This window comes from Balaenoptera physalus, assembly GCF_965194825.1.
Source record: "Balaenoptera physalus genome assembly, chromosome: 4".
In the NCBI taxonomy this organism is placed as follows: domain Eukaryota; kingdom Metazoa; phylum Chordata; class Mammalia; order Artiodactyla; family Balaenopteridae; genus Balaenoptera; species Balaenoptera physalus.
This window is the reverse complement of record NC_138891.1, coordinates 105,166,403-105,180,337: the sequence shown is the minus strand read 5'-3', so window position 1 is coordinate 105,180,337 and position 13,935 is coordinate 105,166,403. Positions and strand designations below refer to the sequence as shown.

General features: G+C 36.0%; 1 long non-coding RNA gene across 1 annotated transcript in view; it reads left to right on the top strand.

Moving 5' to 3' along the window:
• The window catches only part of LOC309660207, a 248,329-nt gene that overhangs the window by 162,155 nt on the left and 72,239 nt on the right, over window positions 1–13,935 (top strand). The window lies entirely within an intron of this gene.

The following is a 13,935-nucleotide window of genomic DNA, read 5'->3' as shown; positions in this document are numbered from 1 at the left end:
TTGCCCCCAGGCTAGCACCATATCATTCCCAGGGGGTTTATGATTCCAACTCTCTGGAAGTGAAACGTTGCTATAGTTTCAAGATTTTGCTACAGATTCCCTTTCCCTTACAGTTGTCCTTGTTTTTCTTTAGAGGTCATTATTAAAGGGAAAACGGTGACTATTGGATTTCTGTTTATGGTTGCAGAGGAAGGACAAGCATTCTAGCAGTTTCCCAAAGCAGCAATAAGCATGAACATATCTGATCTCGGGATGTTGGGGAGGGTGGTCAGAAGGTGGATAAAAATTATCTTTCTCCTTTCCTATCACAAAACAACGAGCCTCCAAGGTCACCTATAACTGGGTCAGTCTGTGGCTCGTAGTGATGTGGCAAATGGTCCTTGCAGTGTGACCAAGGTGTGGGGGGCCTTGTCGGAAACCCTTCCCTTTACCAGGCAGTCACTCATTCCTGCTGACTGTTGCAGCCTCTTTAGTCGATTTGCCTTAGTCCTCCACATAGATATTTCCATCAACCACACAAGCTCTTTCAACCTTTCCTTGTTCCCTCTGGCATAGAATGCTATACTTCTCCTGATATCTTGGCTCTTTGCAACCACTCCACATAGTAAGTCTTACTGCAAAAAGCTTGGTTGCAATTTTCTCCACCTTCTTGATGAAACCAGACCTTGCCACCACCTTAAATAGCAGAAAAGCTATATGCCCAGAGCAGGAGGTAATCAATACTAGTTGGATATATGATTTTACCTCAAAATGAACTACTATTACCACATTTTGTGTCCCCTAGGGCTTGTTTTTCTCTAAAGTAGGCAAACTCGCTCTTGCTTTCCACGTAGATATAATATTATCTGTGCTCTGGAGGGGGCCATATTATTCTTCATGATGACCCAAGAACTAGGGGTGGGGAGGGACATATCTCATTATCCACACAGGTTTCTTGCACTATCAGCAACATTTCTAGGCTAAAAAGGGACACATGGGCTTTCACCCAATGAAATAAAAAAAAATGACAGTGAGCCATCCTTCAATTTGATCCCAGGAGTTTCTCTTGTTTTCTCAGCCTGAGCTTCAAGCCAAGTGGTTTAGATAATCTCCACAAATCCTTCTGATGAGAATTTTGCTGACTTTCTATATATGTAATATCTTCTTCACCATTTTCAAGAGAAGCTAGAAGTTTCACTGAAGGTTCAATTAACTTCCACCCCTGATAGTAAGGATTATGTTTAATTAGTTCTCCTCCTAGGGACCAGTAGGTGACCAAGAAGATTCAGAACCCTCTGTTGGATGGATGGAGGGATGCCCCAGACAGCTCTCTATTTAGGTAGCCTAGGAATGAACTGGCTCAGCGTGAAGATCTGCAAGATTGCTACCTGATATTGGCCCTGAGAAGCAAATTCCTGTAGACAATTCAGGCAGTCTGGATGTTCCTCTCATCAGTAAAGATACTTCTAAGCATGGGAAGGTCAAGATCTTCTGATTCCCAGATTATGTAATTAATCAGGTGTTCCCTGTCTCTTTCAAATTTCCCAAATACACATGTAAAGAAGAAGGTTAGTGGAATACCTTTCCTGGAGTACAAACTATAGTACAAACTATAGTACAAACTATAATACAGTGTGTCCAGTTATATTAGGCCTAGTTGTACTAGACCAGTGGGAAAGTAAGGATACAGGGGACTGCATATAAACAAATTTTACCTAAGAATTTCCCCAATAAATCTACTTTATACTTGTAGGGCATGTATATCATCTCTGCTATGAGGCTAATAACCAACTAATAAATGTAGGGAGAGATGCACAAGTTTACCAGTAATCAGAAAAAAGCAATTGAAGCAACAATGGGAATGTTGGAAAACAGCAAGCCCTGGCCAAGATATGAGAATAGATTACCACTCAGGATTTCATGGGGAATATAAATTGTTACTCTTAGTCTTGCAATAGGTTTTGAACTTTATTTGGTATATAGCCCACAATATGATGTTCCTCCTCTTGGTATATAACCCAAAGGAACCCTCACACTTATCAAAAGAAACCATGAATGAGAATGATTTTCACAGCATTTTCATGGGAGAAAAAAAATTGGAAGCTAAATTGGTGCCCATTTCTAGGGGAATGGCTAAATACTATATAGTATAAGCATAATATTGAATAGGTAAAATGAATGAATGAAGTCTACATGTAAAACATTGGTAGGTTTCAAAAACATCAAACATGTGAATGAAAAAAGAACAAAATCAAATTTGGAGTACAATGCCATTTAATTAAGTAAAAAAGACATATATTAGAACAGGCACCTTAAAATAGAGGATGTTCAATCTTCAAATTAAAAGATACACAATTTCATTAATAATCAGGGAGAAGTAAATTAAAATCACACATGTGCAATACCACGTTCACAGAATGACTGAAATGAGAAAAGACAGAAAATTTCAATTATTATCAACAACATGGAACAACTGCAATCCTCCGAAACCGTTCTGAGAGTTTGACACTTTTAGAGAAATGTTTGCGTATCTAATACACTGAATACATGTGTACGCCATGACTCAGTGATTCCTGTTCTAGGTATATACCAAATATAAACACATACATGTGTTCAAGAAAAGGCATTTGTGAGAATGTTCCTAGCAGCACTAATCATAAAAGCCAAAACCTAGAAGCTACCCATATGTTCACTGATAGTAGAATGATACGCTAGACACCGACAGTTCCCTGGCCAGACACCTTGGGCCTTTCCATTGTAGCGCACACCAGACTGACTTCCAGCTGCTCACATCTGGAACTCATTGCCTGAGGCCCTTCTTGACTGGCTGGATTGCACTCTACCACAGGCACCTCAGGAAGTAAGGCCAGAGAATTAGTGCTCTCTGGGAGCAGCCTGAAAACAGTGACTATTCGGAGAGTATGTATAAATACCTCAGCCTGTGGTTCTGCTGGGCTCAGTCTGAGAGCCGAGTTCTAAGTTAGCTTTCAGACTTCCCCAGGGAGATTAAGATCTAGTTACCTGTTTTGATAACTTGCTTGGTAACAACTCTCTCTCCGCTTCACTTCTTCGCTTTCCTAGTAGAGTCTCCTGCTCTCACCCCAGTCCTTACAATGATTACCATTGCTCCTAAATAAGCTACTCTGCGAGAGCAGCTGTAAATATAGGAGGTTATTTATTGGTTGTTTTTAAGTGACTTTGATGCACTGAAGGAAGAAACTCATATGACTAAATCAGTCAACTATCAACTCAGGGCACAAAGTGAAAGCCAGAAGGCCTTGATGCAACGTGTAACAGACCCTTATCTTCTGCAGCCAGAGAGCAGATTGTGCTGAAAATGAGGTGCAGGACCCAATTTTGAGAATAATAGAGTTTGAAATAGGCTGAAATTTCTATGCTAACTTCTGGCCCCTGAGAGAGAAAGAGTGTGGCCCTGGGGCCGGCTTGGGAAAATCTAGCTTGATGTGCTTAAGAACTAGAACCTCCACATTTCTCGGAACTCTCTGAACAGCAAAATTGACCTGCTCCTCTTAGCTAGAGAATAACCACCTCTTCTTGCCTGTAGACTCTGCGGAGTCTGCATCTGAGGTGATGCACGATGCATCCTGCCTTCCTCAGAATCGGCCTCCATCTTTCTCATTACTTTTGGGCCAATAAATGGAATCAAATGTCAACATGACCCAAAAGGTTGTCTGCAGCTCCACCAGGGTCATATACTCTGACCCAAGACATCATTATCTCTCAGCAGGGTTACTGCAAAAGGTTTCGACTGATTTGTTGCTGTTAGCCTTCCCTTTCTACCATCTCTGCTTAACATACCAACCAAAGCTGTCAGCTCATGGCTCTGCTCTTCTCAAAATACTTCGGTGGTGTTCTACCTTACTCAGAATAAAACTTAAAATGTTTACAATGGACTCTAGAAAGTGCCCTTCCTTTGATGACCCCACCCTCCACCCATACTTCTCTGATCTCAGTCTTATTTCTCTCCTCCTCCCTCAGTCACCTCCATCCACAGTGGCTTTCTTGCTGTTCCTCAAATAAACCAGCACAATCCCATCCCAGGCCTCTTCAACGAGCTGTGTCCTCTGCTCAAAATGCTGTTCCTCAGGATAGTCACCTGGTCGCCCTCTCTGATCTCATGCACGTGTTCTTTGAATTGTCACTTTTTAAATGTGGTCTTTTCTTACCACCTCATTAAAACTATAAACCCTCTCTCTCCTCTAAGATACTCTGTACAACCTCCGTGCTTTCTTTTTTTCTCCATAGCCCTTATCATATTCTAATATACAGTTTGCTTTACATATTTAATCTGTGTATTACCTTTTTCTTCCTATTAGAAGATAAACTTTATGAGCACAGCTATAGTTTTCTATTTTATTCCCTTATGCATCCCCAGAACTTAGAGCAGTACCTGACTCATAGTAGGTGCTCAATCCATAAGTGTTGAAAGGATTATTATATAAAGAATAAAATATGGGAAGAAAAAAAGAAAAAGTGAAAAATTAGTAAAGGTAATGATAATAATAATAACTGCTATATATTACTGAAGTCCTACTTGGTGCCATATAATACAATACTTAGAACAATCCTATAGGTAAAACATCCATCCATTTCACAGATGAGGAAACTAAGTCTCTGGTACATTCAGGAAGAAGCTTAAGATTACACAAAAGGATGAGTATTTATTAAGTGTGTCTGACTCACACTTTAGTGGTCTTTCTATATCTCAACACTGCCTTCATCAACTAGTCTCCAATGGTAACTTACTCTTTTTTAGTCATCTGATGTTTCAATTGGGTAACATAGATGCATATTGATAAGCAATAAACCAGTAAACCCGATTGCAATAACAGGCACTGGTTCAGAGCAGAGTTTCTGGTATTGGACTGCATGGGCACACATCCTGGCTCGTACAAGTACTGGTTAAATTTCCTTGGACGTTTTTGTTCATCTCTCTGTGGCTCAGTTTTCACATTTGTAAAAAGGGGATAACAATTATTCTCTCTCGACAGTTTTTATAAGAATGAAGTAAACTAGCAGAAATAAATAATATTTAGAATAATGATATTATAAGCACAAGTGTTATGCTCATTTACATTACACAGCATTTTAAAGATTTACAGTGTTTTCACAAAGTTTCCATTATTTAAATTTATAGCAATTTCATGAGGTAGATAAGGAGAATATTTTATCCCTGTGTTATTCTTTGACTTGCTAGTTATTTATCATTTGATTTTGATATGTCCTAGTCTAGGCTTAAGTCTTACACAGATAAAAAATAAAACACAATCCCTGTCTTCAAGAACACCCAGATAAGAAAGAAAATATAGTAGAATAAATGTTTTGATAGAGGTAGCCAGAGGATGCTGAGAAAACTGAAAGCTACAGAGGTTAATAAACCTGTCCAAGAGTGCCCAAACAATAAGTCTTCTCACTCTCTATCCAGAGTTTTCCCCTAAACACTGGTAGGAATGGTGGATAAAGCAGTCTTATGAGGTGGGAGATACAGGGTCTGAGCTTTTTCTTGCTGCCAGGAAAATCCCAGCTTCTCCTTGCATTGCAGCAAAGGACTGATCTCATTCCTCCTTCTTTGACCTGGTCTCCAGGTTGGTGAGCAACATCCCATTATCCCGAAATTATAAGTAATAATTCTTATTAAAGCACCAAGGTGGTACAAATAGATGCTGTGGTCATGAACTCTTATTTGACGGGTTCACAGAAGAGTAGAATAAAGTCAGTGTTTCACTTAACTGGGAACCAGGAAACCTGGATATGACCTTGGGCAAATGATTCCATTTCTCTGCACCTTGGTAAATATTAGCTATCATTATCACCTTTATGGTTTCTAGAATGACTTGGATAGGAGTCACATTCTGTAAAAGAAAACCAAAACAAGGCGCTGCATGACCTCAGAGTGTAAGTTCATTTTCTATGTTGATTCTTTGCCATCTTTTCCAGCGTGTCAAATTTTGTTTGCTTTTTAAGCTAAAGGAAGTGACTAGCACACTGCTTTGTCCGGAGCTCACATTGAAAAATATTTGCTCAAAGAATGAACTGTCATCCACACAAAAAAGCATATTGGTAACTCGGTGTTCAGAAAGACACATCTATACATCTCGCGCTCTTTCTAATCAGACACAGTCTCATCTTTTAGACTCAATTCGTAACACCTGCAGGTCCTTTAGAGCTTCTGTTTCTTTGCAAGGCAGCTTTCCCCGCAGAAAGTCTGTGTTCTGCCACAGCTGCACCAATTAGTCTCCCTGCCTGAGAAGAGTGACAATAGTGATATTTCTCCGGATGAATGATAGACCTACTGGAGAGTCCACAAATCAAAATGTCAATTTTCTTTTCTCCTTCAGTTTCTTTTGTGTTGTGTGTTTGTATGTAATTTCTTCTACAAAAATGCCTTTGGATAGAGATAAAATATCTTCTTTTTTTTTCAAGCTTAACTAAATAATGAAGCATATCTGTGACAGATTTTGACACATTTTGGAATTACGTTCATTGCCTACAAAGTGTGGCAATCACATGAATTCTTTGAAAAGAATGATTTAAAAGTGCCAGTGGTACCTAGAAAAGAAGCAGGCTAGGGAGAGGGTGCTAATGCACGCTCCTGATAATTATATAAAACAAAATGTGGATTTGCAACTAAAGCACAAAAGCCTAGTAGATGCCCAATTCAAATTTTTTCTAATTATAATATCATCATTTCTTTACAGTTTTGTCATAACCTAAAGATTTTATGGTATTTTAAATTTCTGTACAACTTTAAAAGGAATACATGCTACAGTCTTGCAGTGTGTTGAAAACAATATTAAGGCCAGGATAACTACATTCATGCCTCTATTTTCTATTAAAAATATCTCCAGTGACTCACTAAGTTTTCAGAAACCAGTTTTTGTTCATTTGCTTGTTCTTAATTCAGACATTCAAAGAGAGTTTTAGATTAACGTGCAGAATTTAAGGTGAAATAATGTTGAAAAATACTTTTCCCCACAGAAATCTAAGAAAGTACATGACAAATCATGAAAGCATGACGAAGGATAAAAACCAAAACATGAATTCACAGTTATAAATCATGAGATACTGAAAAGTTCCAGATAAAATGACTGAACCATGCTTGAGGGTAGAGTGACTTGATTTTAGCATGTGGTAAAACTTCGAGGGGCTTTTAGGATTCATCCTACTTTATCTCCTTTCCATGTAATGGCTTAAGAATCAGAATTCCTCGGTTTAATTCTGATGCAAGCCACTTAAGTTGTTCATGCATTCTCTTCTTATTTTTTTTATTTCTCCTTAATTTTTTTTTATTGGAGTTTAGTTGATGTAAAATGTTTTGTTAGTTTCAGGTGTACAGCAAAGTGAATCAGTTATACATATACTTATATCCACTCTTTTTTAGATTCTTTTCACATCATAGGAATTCCATATAGTATTTTGCATGGAAAGAATAAAAGAATGCACATGCATACTCTTCTAAGGTTTATTAATTCTTACCAATGCAAAATACTATATGGAATTCCAATGATGTGTATTGTACTATGCTAGATGCGGCTAGGGGAAAAAACAAAACCAAAAACAAAAAAACAGGAAGAGAAAGCTGCAACAATAAGCCTACCATGTAAAGGGAGAGATGATACATATGTTTAATTAATTATATAAATAAGAGAGAAGGGAAAATACTGTAAGAGAAAATAATGTGCTCTAGGAATCCAGAAGAGGGAAATATATCACTATCAGATGGAGGAAATGGGCAAATTCTTATAGAGGAGGAGATATTTGAACTGGGTCTTAAGTGACAGGAGATGTTTAGTTATGTGAAAATAAAAAGTGGCAAATGCAAAAGCAAGTTTGCAGCCTTATAAAAATAATATTTTGTAGGCCAATTTAATTGGAGTAAGCATATAGGAAGACTAGTGTGCAAACATAAATGAGGATGCAACTGTGGAAGCTTGAAAATCACACCTGATCTACCTAGAATAGGTTGTAAAAATGCTGTGTAAAATGTCATACAAATTTATATTACTGTTATCAGGCATTTTACATGTAGAAGATATATGGAATGTGGTGGTACTATCAGGGTAAATGGTTATTAGTGAAAATCATGTTATAATGTGAATGTGTGTTGGAAAAGATCACTATAATAATGTAGATGAAACATGAGAGCCTGCAGAATCCCTGAGTCCTGCACAGGAAGCCTTCGATTATGTTTTAATTTTTCTTTTGTAGAGGGGAAAATGAATATGAAGGAACTAAAATCTAAGTATTTCAGATAATTTTTTTCTCCTATGAAAAAAGCAGCAATTATTTTAATGTGGTATTTGTGATAAACAGTATTTTTTTATTCATTTGCACGGCATGAGTAAGCTTACAAGAAGTATGATAAGCAACAAAGAATGACTTTGTACAATAAGCAATCACTTTTATTTTGCATAACATGAATGAAAGAAACATTAATAAAATACTGTAGGAAATATATATATCAGAGGACCTCAGCAATGTATTATCGGTTTCATGTTTTAAGTGGTAAGTTTTGAGAAATGCATTCCTCTGAGGAAAAAAAAAAATGATAGATATTAACAGGTTTACATAATCCTGTTGCAAATAGTTGGAGACTGACTGCATGAAAATGGAACATTTCCTAAAAATTCACTATACATTTCAGCAGTTTTAGCTGGGTCAATTACAGTTTCCAATGAAAGCAAATCTGTGCATGTGGCATTGTCTTGAAGGAAGATATCTCATTCAGGCATTCTGTACAAAACCATTTAATCAGCCTCTGTGTTATGTAGGAACCAGAGTATCTCGACTGCAGCTGACTTTATGGATCCAACTCTAGATAAATTTGCCCTGCATAAACTGAAGGATGATTTTGCTTGTTTTATATATATATATGTATATATATATATATATATATATACACACACACATATAATATATATACATATATAATATATATTATTTTGCTTGTTATATATGTGTATGTATAAATATATGTATGTGTATAAATACACACACACATTTATATATATAAAAATATGTAAAGCAAATGAAAAGAATGTACTCACACTATGAATATTATTATGTAGCATTTACTGAGCAAAAATAAATAAACATTTTGATATTTAGATGTAAGTACATACAATATAATACAGTGATAAAAACATAGATTAAATGACCAGATTGCCTTAGTTTGGAGCCTATTGTTTCCACCTGAGAATTATGGGATCTTAGATATTTGTTTTAATCTTTCTATACTTCAATTTTATCATTTGAAACTCTAGAATTAGCATTATTAAAAGAATTTAATGAAATACTACAAGTAACTTGTGTAGGACACAGTGCCTAGCAGGAACTGAGTGCTTAATATTTCTTAGCAGTTGTTGTTATTGTATAAGATACTCATTTCCTTTGCTGTTATTATTATAATTACATTATATGTATCCTCTCTTCCCTGAAGTGATGGTGAAATCTTGAGTCAAGTGTAATTAAGGAATACTGTCTCTTGATTCCTTCTGAGTCCTCTTCCTTCTTTGCCCCATTCTGCACTGTTACTGGAGCTCTGGGGCCTCCAACTTTGATCCATGTATTTTTCCCAGGGAGCTCTCATTTTATATATATATATATATATATATATATATATATATATATATATATATATATATATATATATATATATATATATAAGTCCTTCAGTTCACTTTAGTATGAAAACAGCTTGTGTGTAATAAGATTTATAAGTGAATAAAATTTAAGTAGCTAAAACCATAAGTACCTCAGTAATTTTTCATATTTTATGTTTGAGACCCCAAAGGGCAATAGGCAATTCTCTGTACCATAGGGGAAATTGGAGAATGTAAAGTATAAGAATTCTTATTTTACCAGCCACGTTATTAGAAAGAACAAGCAAACCTTATCTTCAGTACATTAAAGGAAAGGTCATTGAGCAGCTTTTCATTTCCTTCGTTGCTTTTTCCTTTTGGTACAGTGTCAGTTCCAGGCAAGAGCCTATCACTTGTTCTTTCATTTTCTTTTCTCTTTCAAGATACTTAGGAATCTAAAAATATCATTTTTTTTCACTTGGTTATTTCTCAAAAAAGCCACCTTTCTATCCTTTTACCCTTCTACTTTTCTTTATATCCTGTGGACATATTTTTGCTATGTGATTTTTCAGTTGTAGTTGTTCGTTTGGAAAAGGGTTAATATCAATTCTTGACCCTGTGAAATAGGGGTGAGATAAAAAGCTGTATGCCTTGATATGAGACACCGTAAAGTCAACTGAGGGAAGCCAAGGAAATCCAGTTGTGGGTACTTGCAAACTTATCAGCTTGCAAACAACTCAACACATTATAAATTATTTACATGTTCAGATTTCCACAGTAATTTATTTATGTGAAAAAGTGCTATAAGCTGAGTAGAATCTCTTTCAATCTTCAGTAAAGTTTCAGAACATGCACATGAAACAGTATAAAAATCATATTGCTTTTTTAAAACATAAAAAACAAAATGTTTTTGAAATAATATTTTTTAAAACATATATCTTTATGAGGAAGATGGCATTGTCAGTATCTACTAATTTCTCAGTGTTAATTAACTACATTATGAAACTGCAAAAGTGAGACAAAAAGGGCACAAAACTGAAAATTATTAGCAACATTTTTCTCATGCATTTCTGAGTTTAGGGTAAAATGATATTGCCATGGCCTTAGAATTACAACTTAAGGCAATTTTTTTTTTTACTATACTTACTCATTTTTTAACTTGAAGTATAATTGATTTAAAATACTGTTTGTTTCAGATGTACAGCAAAGTGATTCAGTAATTTTTTCAGATTATATTTCATTGTAGGTTATTACAAACTTTTGAGTATAATTTCCTGTGCTTTACAGTAAATCCTTGTTGCTTATTTATTTTATGTATAGTAGTTTGCACCTGTTAATCTCACATTCCTAATTTGTCCTTCCTTCCCTCCCTCTCCCTTTTGGTAACCATAAATTTGTTTTCTATATCTGTGAGTCTGTTTCTATTCTGTAAATAAGTTCATTTGTACCATTTTTAGATTCCATATATAAGTGATACCATATAGTATTTGTCTTCCTCTGTCAGGCTTACATCCTTAAATATTATATTCTCTAGGTCCATCCATATTTATTTTCTGGATATATACCTAAGAGTGGGATTGCTGGATCATATGGTAGCTCTATATTTAATTTTTTAAGGAACCTCCATACTGTTCTCCATCGTGGTTTCACCAATTTACATTCCCACCAACAGTGTAGGAGGGCTCCTTTTTCTCCACATCCTCTCCAGCATTTATTATTTGTAGACTTTTTGATGATGGCCATTCTGATCCCTGTGAGGTAGTACCTCATGGTAGTTTTGATTTGCATTTCTTTAATAATTGGCGATGTTGAACATCTTTTCATGTGCCTGTTGGCCATGTGTATGTCTTCTTTGGAAAAATGTCTACTTAGGCCTTCTGCCCGTTTTTTGATTACTTTTTTTTTTTTTTAATATTGAGTTGCATGAACTGTTTGTATAGTTTGGGTATTAACCCCTTGTTGGTTGCATCATTTGCAAACATTTTCTTCCATTCCATAAGGTTGTCTTTTCATTTTGTTGATGGTTTCCTTTGCTGTGCTAGAGCTTTTAAGTTTGATTAGGTTCCATTTGTTTAGTTTTGCTTTTATTTCTTTTGTCTTGGGAGACTGATCTAAGAAAATATTTCTATGATTTATGTCAGAGAATGTTTTGCCTATGTTCTCTTTTAGGAGTTTTATGGTATAATGTCTTATATTTAGGTCTTTGAACCAACTTTGAGTTTATTTTTGTACATGGTGTGAGGGAGTGTTCTAATTTCATTGTTTTACATGTAGTTGTCCAGCTTTCCCAGCACCACTTGTTGAAAAGACTATCTGTTCTCCATTGTATATTCTTGCCTCTTTGTCATAGATTAATTGACCAATTTATTCTTTTTAAAAATCTTATTTATTTATTTATTTGAGGTAGAAACACTTACCATGAGATCTACCTTCTTAATAAATTTTTAAGTGCACAATGTATTATTGTTAACTATAGGCACAATGTTGTACAACTTAATAATCCTGCTTAACTGAACATTTATACCTATCAAAAGATGACTCCTCATTTCCTCCTCCCAGCCCCTGGCAATTGTCATTTTACTCTTTCTATGAGTTTGATTATTTATTTATTTATTTATTTATTTATTTATTTATTTATGGCTGTGTTAGGTCTTCGTTTCTGGGCGAGGGCTTTCCCCAGCTGCGGCAAGTGGGGGCCCCTCTTCATCACGGTGCGCGGGCCTCTCACTATCGCGGTCTCTCTTGTTGCGGAGCACAGGCTCCAGATGCGCAGGCTCAGCAATTGTGGCCCACGGGCCCAGTTGCTCCGCGGCATGTGGGATCTTCCCAGACCAGGGCTCGAACCCGTGTCCCCTGCATTGGCAGGCAGATCCTCAACCACTGCGCCACCAGGGAAGCCCATGAGTTAGATTTTTTTAGGTACTTCATAATTAGAATCATGCAGTACTTGTCCTTCTGTGACTGGCATATTTCACTTAATATAATGTCCTTCAGTTTCATTCATATTGTTGCATGCCATAGGAATCCCTTCTTTTTTTATGGCTGGATAAAGTACCCTTGCATGTGTATGTCACATTTAAAAAATCTATTCATTCACTGATGGACATTTAGGTTGCTTTTACAGGTTGACTATTGTGAACGATGATGCAGTAAACATGGGAGAGAAGATATCTCTTCCAGATCCTGATTTCAATTCCTCTGGGTATATATCCAAAACTGGTGTTGCTGAATTATATGGTAATTCTATTTTTAATTATTAAAACAATACATACAGTACTGGCATAAAAACAGATCGAAATATATGAAATATAAGGAAAGGTGCACAAAATCACTAAACATCAGGGCAATGCAAATCAAAACCACAATACAGTATGAACTCAGATCTGTTAGGATGCCTAGTATTAAAAATAACAGTAATAATACAAGTGTTGGTGAGGACGTAGAGAAAAGGGAACCCTTATAAACTGTTTGTGGGAGTGTAAAATGGTATAGCTGCTATGGGAAACAGCATGGTGGTTCCTTGAAAAATTAACAATAGATGTGCCTATTTATTCTTGATTGCACCAAATATTAATTTTTAAGTTCTCAATGTTACTCTGATATATTATTGTTATTTATGCCTATAAACTTAATTCTGATATTAACATTTTTATAAACATAAACGCAGATACAAATATACAACCATTTCTAAAATGCAGTAAACGAAGCAAAAATTATTATAAATATGCAAATAATTTGTAATCAGTATTTTGGAAGAGTGTTTAAGTGGAAATTATCACTGCACTTTAATTTCCTTAAGGAAGATTTTTTTATGAAATAGGAAGAATTAAGAAGGTGTCTGGCAGAAGGACTAAATGAACATTTTAGAAAATATAACAAGATTGTTGCACATACCAGAACACAGTATACAAACTGTGATGAAAGCAGAAGAAATGGATTTAAAAAAAAATTAAATGGTGACAGGCAGTGTAAAAGTAGTGAAAAAAAAAAAAGTATTCAGCCTCTGGTCTATTATTTTAGTTCTATAGGGGAAAAAAATGAATACGTGGGGAAAGGAAGATCAGCTTCCTACTTGGTTTGTCAATACCAGCTGACAGGCGAATTGGGGCAGTATCTCCTTCCACCAAGTGGAGGGTGGAAGATTAGCTCTTTGTTTGTTCCAGCTAACACCACTGGCCCAGGGAGTCAGAGTGCTGCCAACTGTTTTGATAGAAAAGGGGTGGGATGGAAGATCAGCCCCTAGCTCAGCCTCACTGAAACCATACAGGAGAGGGTTCTGTTGGTATTTGGCTGTAATAGGGTGAGTACTTCCAAAATTGTTTTTCTGTTCTTTTAAGTCCCTTTAGGGAACAGC